At 40.1% G+C, this 14,595-nt stretch overlaps 1 protein-coding gene across 3 annotated transcripts in view; it reads right to left on the bottom strand.

The window, feature by feature from the left end:
- Positions 1-14,595, bottom strand: part of ZEB2 (zinc finger E-box binding homeobox 2) — a 112,164-nt gene that overhangs the window by 64,847 nt on the left and 32,722 nt on the right. The window contains exon 1 of one of the 3 annotated variants that reach the window (XM_072122212.1): positions 12,832-12,860. The exons of the other annotated variants lie outside the window; for them this stretch is intronic. The gene's annotated coding sequence lies outside the window, so the exon portion shown is untranslated. Of the gene's footprint in view, positions 1-12,831; positions 12,861-14,595 lie in introns of those variants that run through there. 3 annotated transcript variants of the gene reach the window in all.

The raw sequence follows: 14,595 nt of genomic DNA, 5'->3' as shown, positions 1-14,595 counted from the left end.
AGTTATATTCCTGTACATAGAGGCAGTATTATAGTAGTTATATTCTTGTACATAGGGGGCAGTATTATAGTAGTTATATTCTTGTACATAGGGGCAGTATTATAGTAGTTATATTCCTGTACATAGGGGGCAGTATTATAGTAGTAGTTATATTCCTGTACATAGGGGGCAGTATTATAGTAGTTATATTCTTGTACATAGGTGGCAGTATTATAGTAGTTATATTCTTGTACATAGGGGCAGTATTATAGTAGTTATATTCTTGTACATAGGGGGCAGTATTATAGTAGTTATATTCCTGTACATAGGGGGCAGTATTATAGTAGTTATATTCTTGTACATAGGGGGCAGTATTATAGTAGTTATATTCTTGTACATAGGGGCAGTATTATAGTAGTTATATTCTTGTACATAGGGGCAGTATTATAGTAGTTATATTCTTGTACATAGGGGCAGTATTATAGTAGTTATATTCTTGTACATAGGGGGCAGTATTATAGTAGTTATATTCCTGTACATAGGGAGCAGTATTATAGTAGTTATATTCCTGTACATTGGGGGCAGTATTATAGTAGTTATATTCTTGTACATAGGGGGCAGTATTATAGTAGTTATATTCCTGTACATAGGGGGCAGTATTATAGTAGTTATATTCTTGTACATAGGGGGCAGTATTATAGTAGTTATATTCCTGTACATAGGGGGCAGTATTATAGTAGTTATATTCCTGTACATAGGGGGCAGTATTATAGTAGTTATATTCTTGTACATAGGGGGCAGTATTATAGTAGTTATATTCCTGTACATAGGGGGCAGTATTATAGTAGTTATATTCTTGTACATAGAGGGCAGTATTATAGTAGTTATATTTCTGTACATAGGGGGCATTTATTGTCTTGTACATTTATATTTATAGCCTGTAGTCTATTTCCTGCAGTAGAGGGGGGTATTACTAGTTGGGCCAGACCCGGTATAGGTCATTCCATTATTACAGCAATAATATAAAATTACCAGTTTTCACTCCTTTAATCCCTTTTTTCTCCGTAGAATTTATGTAAAAAGGTCATTCTACCGCCGCTAACAAATGAGTCGGCTAATTACGAATTACACTGACATCCTCCCGGTTTGGCGCTTCTAAAACGGCACGGCGGAACGTTGGCGATATGAATCCAAGGTAACTTATTCAGCGTCGGTCCTACATATTTATAGTTTTAAAAAAAATGAGTCAAAATTTATGTCCCGAGGTTGCACCTACAGGAAGCCAGATGTGAGCCTTCTGCATGTGACCTAAGACAGGCCTTGAGCAACGACTAGATAAAACCTCGCTCAAACTCCACACCGTCGATAGCGGCGGCTTCTGTGAGGTGAGAGAATCTGACAGCTCATACTCTCGGGGGCAGAACATTCCAGTCAAGTGGATCAACGGACGGAAAATCTCTTATGAATAGTCATTAGGCCTTCATTACAAACCCCTCACAACCCAGTTCTCTTTTTGCAACCAAATGCCTTTTGTCATCTTCACAAGGTGCATCATTTAATTACCAATTGATTTCTTTCTATATGACAACATGTCAGATAGCAAAATACAGAGGATCTCCCTTAGGGGCCAAAAGTCTGTTAACTCTCCGCGCGCCAAATTAGTCCGTCTGGCTGGAAAGGAAAAAAAAACTGCGCTGTTCTCCTCCGTGCCGGCTCTTTAGGAAGGGGGAGTCCATAGAGGTAATGGGATTTCTAATGGAGTCCATGTGTTAAGGTGCCAGGGGTTACACCAGTCTAGTCCTGGACACGACTCCCCACCGCAGAGTCCCTGGTCGTTTAAGTAGGAAGCGAAATGCGTCGGATTTATTGGATACATATGCCTAGTGCTACAATATAATGTTCCTCCATTATTACTATTATAGGACATAGGGGTATGGGGAGAGGGGGAGTCAAAATGGCTCATTGGAAGTGCTGAGAGATCACTATAACATGATGTAATAGGAATGAATGTGTTATTATAGGGGAACTATTGACAATTGTAATTCAACAATGACCAGGCCTGATATGTGCAATGTGATTGGCTTCTTTACAGCAGATCAAGAGGCAAGAGAAGGACAAGTATTATAGTAGTTATATTCTTGTACATAGGGGGCAGTATTATAGTAGTTATATTCTTGTACATAGGGGGCAGTATTATAGTAGTTATATTCTTGTACATAGGGGGCAGTGTTATATTAGTTATATTCTTGTACATAGGGGGCAGTATTATAGTAGTTATATTCCTGCACATAGGGAGCAGTATTATAGTAGTTATATTCTTGTACATAGGGGCAGTATTATAGTAGTTATATTCTTGTACATAGGGGGCAGTATTATAGTAGTTATATTCTTGTACATAGGGGGCAGTATTATAGTAGTTATATTCTTGTACATAGGGGGCAGTATTATAGTAGTTATATTCTTGTACATAGGGGCAGTATTATAGTAGTTATATTCTTGCACATAGGGGGCAGTATTATAGTAGTTATATTCTTGCACATAGGGGGCAGTATTATAGTAGTTATATTCTTGCACATAGGGGGCAGTATTATAGTAGTTGTAGTAATACTTTGTCTGCAGAAATGACATTATATAACAGGAATCTATAGGACACTAGGAAATCTACCTAGTGAACACATCACATAGCTGCACCTGCAACCAACATGAAACCCAGAACAATCTTATTTAAATCAATGACAAAGTTGTGACAACCAGCGTCTATCAGTAAAGCAGAGTTCGATGTGTCATTGAAATGTCCCTTCCCATCCTCAGGCTTTGCCTGAAGCGCGCAAACGACAGACTCATCCCCACTACATCCGTCCTTTAACTTTGACCCACCGCTTCGACCATGAGCCAAGAGCCGGGACGGACAGAGATATCTTCACATTCCCCATGAAATATTCATCCAGTTACTGAGCCCACAACATAAGAGCACAAATAGCCGATCCGATATGAGATGCACAACTCTGCTTTTGTGATTTTTTTTTTTTTAACACATGGTGGAATGTGGTCGGCCGCAGATTTGGCTCGCGCACAGACTCTTCGCTATACCGCAGCCTGATAATCAAGTCAGTATTGCTTTAATAAGCTGAATAATAGGGGGAATTTCAAATGTGCACAGGCCCATTATAACATAACAATGAAACCTCAAACTGTGTCGACCGAAGCGGCACTGAAGGTAGGCGTTAAAATATAATGAAGCCAGTGTTGATGTTGTACATTCCATTGTGCGCCACGGAAAATGCTCCCTTCTTTTCGGGGCACAGAAGCCACATTATACACCAGACCCAAAGTATTCTCGGAGAAACGCAGTGACTGGTGGTGACAGAACCTGGCAGAGCCGCGCGCTGAAAGCTGACATTATACCCTGCGATGTGCTGCAGGTGTGCGGCCCGCCAACCGAAACTAAAAAAAAAAAAACCTGCCCCAATTACACAGTTTTTGCCTGCAGAGCGACAATTAAGGTCGCCGAAATAATTGCCGGTTTCTTAATCCCTCTCTAACAAGACTGACATAAGGATGAGTCTATTCTCCTCTGGTGGATTTTGGGGGGAAAGTGTTTGTGAATATTTCATCTTTTTTATCGCCCTCCCGTAATGTGCCGCCAGTAGGGGAAGAATTATAGGTCAGGTTTTATGGGTTTTTTGATTTTTTGGGGGGGATTTGTTTGGATTTTATGTTATGACCGGTGCGTCATTATCTGAATATTTATAAGGGAGAGGAAAGTCATAGGACATGACGGTGCGGAGGGAAGAGGTGATTTGTGAAATGTGGAGATTCTTTACGTGAGGACGAAACTTCACTCAACTTTATAAGGCTACATTCACATGATGTATGCCCTCCGTACCGTAGTACTGCGGGCATACATCGGTGCCGCAGAGAGGAGCAGGGGATGAGCGCAGCTCACTCCCGCCCCTCTCCATAGGAAGATACAGCGCACGCCGCCGTATCACGGGAAAAGATAGGACATGTCCTATCTTTTCCCGGGCTACGGAGCGGTACGGTGCTGCGCCGTACCACTCCCGTACAGGGCCGTGAGCCAATAGAAGTGTATGGGGGACGTATATCGGCCATACATACGTCGGCCGTATATACGTCCCCCATACATGTGTGTGAATGCAGCCTAATAATGTATTGATGGGCAGAAGGATGTTCATAGGATTTACTTTATTGCCCTAGTTCTTTAACGAAATGCCCTAACTGGGGCAGATTCAAAGGTAAATACATATAGCTTGGGAAACCTATTTGCCCCATCTCCTTTACGATCAGATTAAGAGATTGGCCTAAATCTATATTCATAGGATGAGTCTCATCACCATTATTGATGTTACCGTGTGTTCTGAAGAGAATGAGGCCACAACATCCTTGTCACGACCCATGTCCAACTCTCTTTATTGGACAATTATTTAGCTGACTCAATTTAGGACAATCCCTTTAAAGAATTCACGATCAATGGTCTTCCATGATGTTACTTGTAACCAATCACAGCTCAGCTTTAATTCCAATTTCTGCTCTTGAAAAATGAAAGCTGTGTTGTGATTGGATGCAATGGAAAACAAAGATATTTTTGTTATATGATACGGCGGCCATTTTGAATATTCTTTTCACTTTTCCTTTGGTTCTAAATTTTCACTGTTGGCTTTTAGTGCATTCGTACAACATTTGAGAACCTTCCCTTATATTTCAGAGCTTGTTCCTTGAAAAAACGAATGGCCTACAGCAAATATACCAGACCACCGGTCACTCCAGGGGCATTCTGTCTATGGCTGGCTTATGTAAACAGGGAGGAAGGTGACAACTTCCCCAGGTTCAACATGTGCTATTAGTCATGAGTGAGGTACAATGAAAGCCATTTGGTCAGCAAAATAGTCACTTACTAGGCCTGAAGCAACAACAAAGCATAAAACAGTCTCGTGTTTCACCTTCTGTCCCTGGAAACCAATTTACCTTAATTCCCTTGTATAGCCACAAGGGCACACGTAAGGACACAGATGGGCATCAGATGTTCCTGTATGACCCAAGCAAAGTGAGACCTGATGTCCATGAAACACTAGAGGACACTAGGCCTAAGGTCTGGTCCTTAAACAGTCTATTGTTTCCTGTTATCAGCCATTTCAGGTAGTTCCATTCGAGCAGATAGGGAACATGTCACGCGTCATTTGTCAGGGTACAAATTCCAACTTTGTACTCACTATAACTTAAAAAAAGGGGGGGGGATTTTTTTAAAAAAACTTGAGCTATTTTTTAATAAAACAATTTTTTTTTTTTAGGAAATATCACCAATATTTTTTAATTCAGATAAATCAATAAGTAACTGGGAATAGAAGGATTAACCCCCATCTATAAGCCAAAGTCTATTGATGGACAGACCTCTGCGTTTTTTAATAACATTTTTCTTTTAATTAAATTTTAAAAATTACTATATATATATATTTTAATTAAATATGTTCTAAGTATCTATTTTAAATGTAAACTCATTAAAGTCGTCTCTCGCAGGACCTGCCCTTCCCCGGGCTACACATAGTCACCCTCTTGGCCGGTGACCGTCCCTTTATTTTTTATTTTTTTTTAATGAACAGAATCAAATGACTCCAATGTTATGACTGGAGAAGGATACGGAGAACAGGTGCGGAATACTGTCCCCTTTCAAATATGGGAATGATTTTTATGTCAGTCAAAGGGGCTCTTGAGACGCAGCTAACGCTCAAGTGTGCCGCTCCTAGTCTGCCGCCTGGTGAACGTGATACTGTTATGACGCTCTTACTATGGGTCGGTTACTTCTCCCAGAACTGTTTGCAAAGTTTGTAAATAAATACAACACGATAATGAGGGGCAATGTCGAGTTTTTCGGAGTGAAAAGGAAACAAAAACAGAAAAAAAAAAAACGGTGGTATTTCCAACATCTGCTTATAATGGAGATCTGATCACGACACAAGTGTTTGTGAGTCATCCGCATCACACCCTACAATTAGGATCGAGGAAGACTTGTAATGCAAAACCATAAAAAAAGGCCACATTTCCGACAAATCTAGGACATGGAAATAAGTGGACAAAACAAGCAAAAGCTTCAACTTGCTATAGGCATGTTTTACTGCTTTCCCGAAAAAATCCGAAAAAATAATAGGGGTTATTCAAAGCCGTATGTACAATAAAATAAGGAAGGCTAAAAAAAAAACTCTGTAAAACGTTAACTTTTTGTAATGTTTTTGTTTAAACTGCTATAACCAAAAAAGTTTTACCTTGCTACAACTGGAGAGGGTCTTCAAAGTCCCTTTGTACTAGGAGACCAGTACAATGGGGGTCAAACATTTAGGTTACCCTTATGGAATATGGAGTTAGTGGGATGTGAGTCTATTCTTACTGATAATCGGGAGAGATTGACCATGCACAAATGCCATAAAAAAGGAAACAAGACCCACTTGTTCTCAGAATCAGTAGGTGTCCTGACAGCCAGACCCCCACCGGCCTGACTTTTACTACATGACTGATGGACAAGTCATAAAAGTTCATCATCAGAAAGCCCCTTTCATTTACAATAAAGGTAGAAGGTACCAGAATCCTGACACCGGTAGCCCCCAAAAGGAGAACCGGTGGGAAAATTAAAATGACAAAAACAAAAAGTACATAAAAAATGAATCTGTTAGCACAAGAAAAACACCTTGGCTTTAAGATAAAACATTCCCAACCGGCTACAAAAATAAACAGATCGTCATTTTGTTGACTGAGCAAAGGGAATTTTTTTTTTTTTCTTCCCTCGTTATCAGTTCACCTTGTGCTAAACAATTTCGTAGATTTCCTTTCGCACAGTGATATATTTGTTAGAAATGTTCTGTCTTTTGTTTGAAAGTTGGTCCTGTGAAAGATGACATCAGCTTAGAAAACAATATAGTAGCTGTAATATTGTCTCGCGGGGGCCGTTAGACTTTACTTTGTTGCAGTAAAATTCAATTTTCAAAAAGGGAGAGGAAAAAAAAAAAAAAAAAAGAAGGAAAGAAACTCCTCGCGAAGGATTAACCCCATGATGGCAGCGATGAATATAGAGGGGAACCAAAATATAGGTCACCTAGTGAGAGCACAAAAACTTGCTGATATGTTTCATCGTATTTTATTACGAGATTTTAGATGGGTTTTTGAACTTTTTGGTGAATTTCACATTATGGAATATGGAATGACCAACTAATTACGTGCATCCTGGGCAGTGGACTTCAATAGGGATGAGGAGACCCGAACTGTAATGTTCGGCTTTGCTGGTGGCATTTAAACCACTGATCGTGGGTGTTAACGTTTGGTTAGGGTTCGGTTTTTCAAACCCAAACCCAACTTTTTTTCTAGGTTCGTTCGAACTTGACAAATCTGATTGGGGCTGCTCATCCCTAATCTCTAACTTTTGGCCTCATTACTTGGCTTTCCAGGATTTGGCAAATTACAACTCTCCAGTTTACCTGCCCAAAGAAATAAAAAGGAGACCATTGGAGACCATTGACCAAAAAATGTTTTCATCATGTGACTACAATAGGGACTTTCTTAAGTTTCATCATCCCATTAATTGGTAAAAAGTAGGGTTGACCATTTTGAAGGTCACACCATCACAGTTGAACCTTAAGGTGATCTGAGACTTTACGAAACCTGCGTCTTAAAACTTCCCCTTAAACATGCATCCTTGGTCCAAGCTGAGAATGCAGGTATTTTCTACAGGATAAGCTTTTGAGAACAAAAGAAATTCAACATGTCCGACCTATTTTTCCCAAACACATGCTGACTGAACATCTATACATTAGATGGTTGTCCGGGCCAACGCGTGTCCCATGGACTGTTGACTTGTCCCGGTAATATCTTATGTATCTGATTAGACCTAGTTTGCAAATTGGTGTCACACATGTGACCAGGATTTGTTACTGAAGTTTTTAAAAAAACTCCAATAACCCTACTATATATCCACAGAAACTGTAGAAGATGGGAGTTTGGTTTATCAATACCAAGAGCTAAAAAACATCTTACGATAAACCACCGTTGACAACATTTTTAGTAAACAAAAATTTAGCTTCGAAAATAAAATAAGAAAGAAAACTTTTTGTATTTTTTAAGCTTGTCTGTGTTTAACCTCCGCAGCTCAGAAAAGGTTAAAGGTTGGGAAGGGGTTTTTCTCTCCTTCAGGAGAAAGGGATAGGATCAAACACCTCTATAGAACAAAAGGTAATGTCAGGGGGCACTCGGTCAAAAAACTCCTTCAACAAGGGATATTTCAACCTTTCAGAACAGTTACCCAGGCAGCATGGCAAAACATCCCTGACATGAAAAGCACAAAGGAGAGAAAGGACAGAGGTAGGTATTGTTATGCGCACGCCTCCTCGGCAGTAATATTTCCATCCCCCACACAACTTTGTGCCGAGGCTGGTGGGGAAAGTAATAGAAACACTTAGCGGAAAAAAAGAAGAAGTGACCATGTGTGCTTCCGACCTCCTGTGTATGACCAGCTGATACTTAGCAAAGTTCACCTGATGAATGGCAATCCAATGTAAATAAGTTAACCCGGCCCTCACCAGATGAGCATGCAATTCAATGAGCGCCAGACCCCCCAAGGCTTCTGCAGGACCTAAAATATGCAAAGTTCTGTGAGATCTACTCAAGTCAGCTCGATATGGGCCACCAATATCTGAAATGACAAAAAGTAGCTACAACAAGTAACTCGAAACCAAAAAAGAACAATGTGAAGTTTCTATCTGCTTCTACGTGGATACTGCCAGTCATCACAATCCTCTTCCCATTGCTCAACCGGAACCGATATCAGCCACAACAGATGTTCCAAAGCTAAACAAGACGTAGATTGTAATCTCGAGAACTCACATGATCTATTGTGAGGTAGCTGGTGCTTCATTGAAACCTAAAGATGGGGTAAAGTTTTAGGGGCCCCACGGAGGCAAATCTAATGGGGCCTCCACATTTCTCTGGTTAACAGATAAGGGTGGGAAAAGAAAGATCAGGCATGTTAAATTTCTCTGCCTGATCCTTGACCTGATCCAGGTCACTTTCAGAGAGGTCTAGTTGAAGGCCTATTATGCTTTAATGATTGTGGACATCAAGATACATATATATGGTGGATGGGGATGTATAGTTGTGGGCCGACAACAGTTGAAAAGCTTAAATCTACAAATGAAATGAAAAGCCCTCTTAACTGTCCTATAAAAAGTGGGAACCTACAAGAACTCAACTGAAGAACCCTTAAGAATTCTAGATTAAGAACATCAGATTATATCAACATTGGTGAAGATCTGAAACCTTCAATGAAGATTGAAATTTCCTTGATTCCTAAGGATTAGGTAGACCTCCCAAATCCCGACCAAGTCAGATCTCCACTGGTTTCAATATAGCTACATGACTGGTCCAGTTTCTTAAAGCCCCGGAGCCTTGGTGCCAGACATCTCTGGAGTTGACAAATAACCCAGTAAGTGTCCTGGCAGAAGACGTGTTAAGTAGGAGAACTGATGAAGAGGTGTATTATTTCAGCTGCAAGTACAGCAAAGCTTTTTGGATGAGACTGATTGATTAAGACCAGATGGATGGCCACACATAGGTGTGACAAAAATAGAAACACATTGCCAGCATTCCAGGCATTGTCCTCCTATAGCCGTGGAGGTGGATGGTCCACCATGGATGGACCTTAGATGCCTCCTGAGGAGATGGAGAATGAAAGAATGTTAATGGCACAGTAACTCTTCCACTCCTTGGGTTTTTGTGACGTTGGGGCTCACAATGAATCACCCAGGTCGCCATTACAAAACAAACCTACGGTTCTACCTTGATGATTTAGAGGAGCAGCTGCCCCTGGGGTGAATCTTTGAACGGGGAGTGAATTTAAAGCCTCCTCAGATATCTTTGACAATGTGATCCAATAGCTTTTTAACATATTTTCACATTTTATTGAAGCTTAATGCATCTAGTTTACCGTTATATACAAAGATTTGCAGAGCTGAATTTGTGATTTGGCACAATTTATTGTTACATTAACAAGGGCTCTAGTATATATTATTTAGGGGATCGGTGTGGAGCAGATTTGTCATTTGGCACAATTTACGGTTACGTTAACATGGGCTCTAGTATATATTATTTAGGGGATCGGTGTGGAGCAGATTTGTCATTTGGCACAATTTACGGTTACGTTAACATGGGCTCTAGTATATATTATTTAGGGGATCAGTGTGGAGCAGATTTGTGAACTTATAGAAACACTAGATGGAATGTAATAGTACTATAAATCCCAGCCTGACCAGAGGTCCCTCTGGGATGAAGGGGTGGGGGGAGGAGGGGGGTGGTGGTCCGTTGTGTTTATCTATAGACTAAGTAGATGTGGTCTGGGACCTATAGACACATAAGGTTACCAGCAGGGGTGAACTTATCAGATGTAGCAGAGCTGAGTTTGTCATATGACCCCACGCCAGCTTTGATATGAGATTGAGTTATCTCCATACAGATACAGTCAGCTCTTTGTTTCGTCGTCTGGAGTCAGATATAGCACAGGATACCACAATTTCTCAATATTCTCTGCATTAGCCCCCGAAAGTACAGAACTACAGAATTATTCTCCTCTAACTTTTGGAAAGGGCGATAAGCGGCGTGTGAACGGAAACTAAGTCAAACCCAAAAAAGTTTCACAATTCAACCTTTCTCGATCGTAGCGTGATGTCACCGGAGCCGTGATGATGTCACACAATGATAGTATGAGGTCACGACTCTCCATACAGACCAGATGTGGCATTGATAGGATATTACCTCTTATATGGTCTCCACTATAGATTTTAGTACCGGTCATTTAACCTATTGAGTGCCGTGCAGATGTTTTATTGCGGTGACAGGCCGTTATTAATCAGCGTCCGGGGTCCTTTATTCCCCTCTGTATGGAGTAATGCAGCAGATGGACGCTTCTCTGGAACGCCATTACCTGCAGGCTTTCTATTCTACCCTCATGAATGTTTTATTTGCAGGAGGGCAAAGGTCTGTCCAGGAATAGGATGCGGCACTGCCCAGCCCCCCCTGCGTCCAGCCTTCTATCTCCCAGCATGAGGTTCTCACTAATGCTCCATGACACAGGCCTGAAACTGTTACCTACTTGTTATAAACCTTCTCAAGTTACACTCATGGGAATAAGCCCCATACCTGGGCCGGGGGGGGGGGGGGGGGGGGGGGGGGGTCCACGAAATGGTGGAATCTGTCCTGCACCCCCTAGTGGTGTCCATAAGAAATCAGCATATTCTACACCTCTGGAATGCTGAGACTTGTAGTCCGTAGTAACAAAATGTTGCAAGGTCTGGGACTTATAGTAACAATGTTGCAATATCCATGGCTTACACTGATGGGAATGAGCCCCATACCTGGGCCGGGGGCACGGAAGGGCGGCATGTGTCCTGCACCCCCTAGTGTTGTCCATAAGAGATCCGAATAGTCTACACCTCTGGAATGCTGGGACTTGTAGTCCTTAGTAATGAAATGTTGCAATGTTGTGACTTATAGTAACAATGTTGCAATGTTGTGACTTATAGTAACAATGTTGCAATGCCCGTGCCTTACAGTGACAGCTCTATACCAACCATGGATGTAGCAGAGCTGAGATGTTTTTAGGATCTTATCCAAAGTTGACAAACCCAAGTCTGCTACATCCGTGTAACAAATTTTTCTCCACTATCGGAATATTACCTTTTCAGAAAAAAAACACCCACTTAATACTGGGTGTCCACAAACCCCAGACGGAGCCTTTAGTCACATCCTGAAATATTAGATAGGGCGGATACTTTATTTAGCCTATGGGGTCTGGCACCGAGGTTCGGGGGGTTTTCGCTCATTCCAAATTTATGTATTTATCCTCCAAATGTTTCACTTGATCTTTACAAATTCTATTAAAGATATCAGAGATACAAAAGCAGATGTGGAAATTTCCAATACGCCGCCGTCGCATAGAGAGAAAGTAGTTCTGTTACATGATAGGTGTGATAGTTCCTAAGTCTTAAAGGGAGGTTGAAGCATATGGCTGCTTTCTTCCATAAACAGCGCCACCCCTGACCATGGTTTGTGCCGGTATTGCAGATCAGATGCATAGAGATAAATGGAGCTGGGCTGCAATGCCACACACTACCTGTGGTCAGGTGTGGCGCTATTTCTGGAAGAAAGATGTCAATTTTTCAGTCTCCTGACAACCCCTTTCAAGAGATGCACCATGTATATTATAACCAGTCTCTCATATGACAATGACTAGATGGGGTCTTCAGGCTCTTAAAGGGATTTTCAAGGCTTTAAATTTAGAGGACATATCCCTAAGATAAGTCATCAACACCTAAAACCCATAAAGATCAGTTTAAAGGATGAAACTAGAAGCAGACAGCGCCCTGCTTTGTGTAGTGGTAAGACCAGGTCACTACAGTTCAGCCCCCATTCATTTGAGCTGCAGTGACTCGCTTCCGCCACTACACAGAGAGTGGCGCTGTCTGCTTCCTCTTCCATTCTCCTTTACTCTCGGTAGTGCTCCTTGCCAGTGGACTGTATCTAGTCTGAAGTAAGAGCTACAGGTGATAGCCACACTCTTAACATGGAAAACCCCTTTAAGGCCTTAAAGTGAAAACATGTTTTCCCCAATCCAGGCAACCAAGTGCTCCTTCTATTTCTCTGTTTTACCTCTTCAGGCATCAGATTGTGCTCAAACGTTAGTTTTGATGTAAAGGGGAAAAATATTTTACTTTTTAGGTCCATTATTTTGTACCATTATCATCATTAAAACATAATAACTAAATATCTCTTTTATTATTAACAAACAATCCCCATATCTACCTTCATAGTCCCAGGTGTATAAGCCATGTGGGTGCAGCCATTACAACAAAGATCTTCCATCTAAAACCAACTTTGTAGAAGGAGGAACCTACAGCGCCACTTACAGGCCAAGGAGCGGAGTCCTCCAAGCAGATTACAGTCATTAAAGGTGAAGATGAGTTTATATCAAACAGTTCAAACTTTGTTTCTTTAAAAAACTTATGTAACTTTACACTTTTTTTGGTCTCTGTTTGAGGTCCACATTGTTTTTTTTTTTTACACTGGTTTGTAAGATGAATGGGAAATTGGGTCCCAAATTACCAGATTTTATAGCTTTGTTTTACCAGTCCCATCGCCCTTATGAACTGCAGAGGGAAGAGGAAGCCACATCCATGCATTGTTTATGAGCCCACTCGCTATATATTACTTTTTGGTCTATTTTTTTTTACAACTTTTTTTTTTTTTTTTTTTAAGAGTCTAAGGTTATAAATGAGTTCATGTCAAAGGTGCGGTATTTCACAGGTCGCGGCATACGCTGCTGCTTTTGCGCTCCATCTTGATATTAAAGCTACTCATTGCCTATGGCTGGGGGCTAGTTATTCTGCAGCCATCTCCACGACACGTCACGTGCGTCCCATATCGCCACGAGCAAAATAAATAGATAAAATAAGAAAAAAGAACATAAAAAATTATAAATATATAAAAAAAAAAAACTAAAGTAGAGCAAGTAGAAAAGGATAAAACACGATAAATATAATTAAAAATAAGCATAAAAAATAAAAATGAGAAGTAGAAAAAAAAAGAATAAAAACTATAAATATAAAAAAAACTATAAAAAAATACGTGAAAAAAAAGCAAAACGAATTGTAAATATTAAAACAATAAAAAATAAGTATAAAAAACGATAAATGTAAAATAAAAATAAAAAAATAAGTACAAAATGATAAATATGTTTTTAAAAAAAAGAAAAAAAAATAAATAAATAAAGACAAATCTAAAAAAAATTGAAACCCAACAAAGCCCAAAACTATAAATGCAAATCTAGAGATGTAAATTGGATCACGCTGCAGTGTGGGAAAACTTGCAGACGGTTTGGATATTGTGGATGTAATTTTTAGGGGTTTTTTTTATATTAACAAATTTCAATTGTCCTCTCCTGCTCCCGCCCCTCTACCAGCTAAAATATGGAATGGATGCAGAAAAGTGCGAGCCAAGCAAACTGCATTATTACAATGTTTAAATATTAATTGCAGCACCGCGTAGTAAAGATGATCAACTACGGTGTCAGGTAGGGTTCGCGCTTTACTTATTTATTTTTTTTATTTTTTTTTTGCTTCCAACAATATTAAGTTGCTTTTTTTTTTTTTTCTCTCCCGCGTTAATTTTTGCTGTATTTAAACCCATTTATTATGACGCTATAAACCAATTTTAGCACTGGGCGCCCAATATAACTACAGTTTGTGTTATAAAATCCTCCTCTAAAAGGAAGATACGGTACATAGCCCCCCCACCCCCTCCCGGCCACTACTCTGCTTAACCCTTTTTTTTTTTTTAGAATTTTTTAAAATTTTTTATTTTTCTTTGGCCATAGCAGCCAAATCTTGACGCGTCGTAATATTTTATAGCACGAAAGTGACAAAAAAAAATAATTTAAAAAAAAAATGTATAAAAATATAAGTATAAAAAATATTCATAAAAAAGGATAAAAATAAAAGTAACATTCAGGTGTTCCGTAGACTCCGCAGCTAAGAAAAAGCTTCGGGAAACAGATGGGGAGACAGATGC

Source organism: Engystomops pustulosus, chromosome 8 (genome assembly GCF_040894005.1).
Source record: "Engystomops pustulosus chromosome 8, aEngPut4.maternal, whole genome shotgun sequence".
Lineage (NCBI taxonomy): Eukaryota > Metazoa > Chordata > Amphibia > Anura > Leptodactylidae > Engystomops > Engystomops pustulosus.
This window is presented reverse-complemented; position numbering and strand designations above follow the sequence as displayed.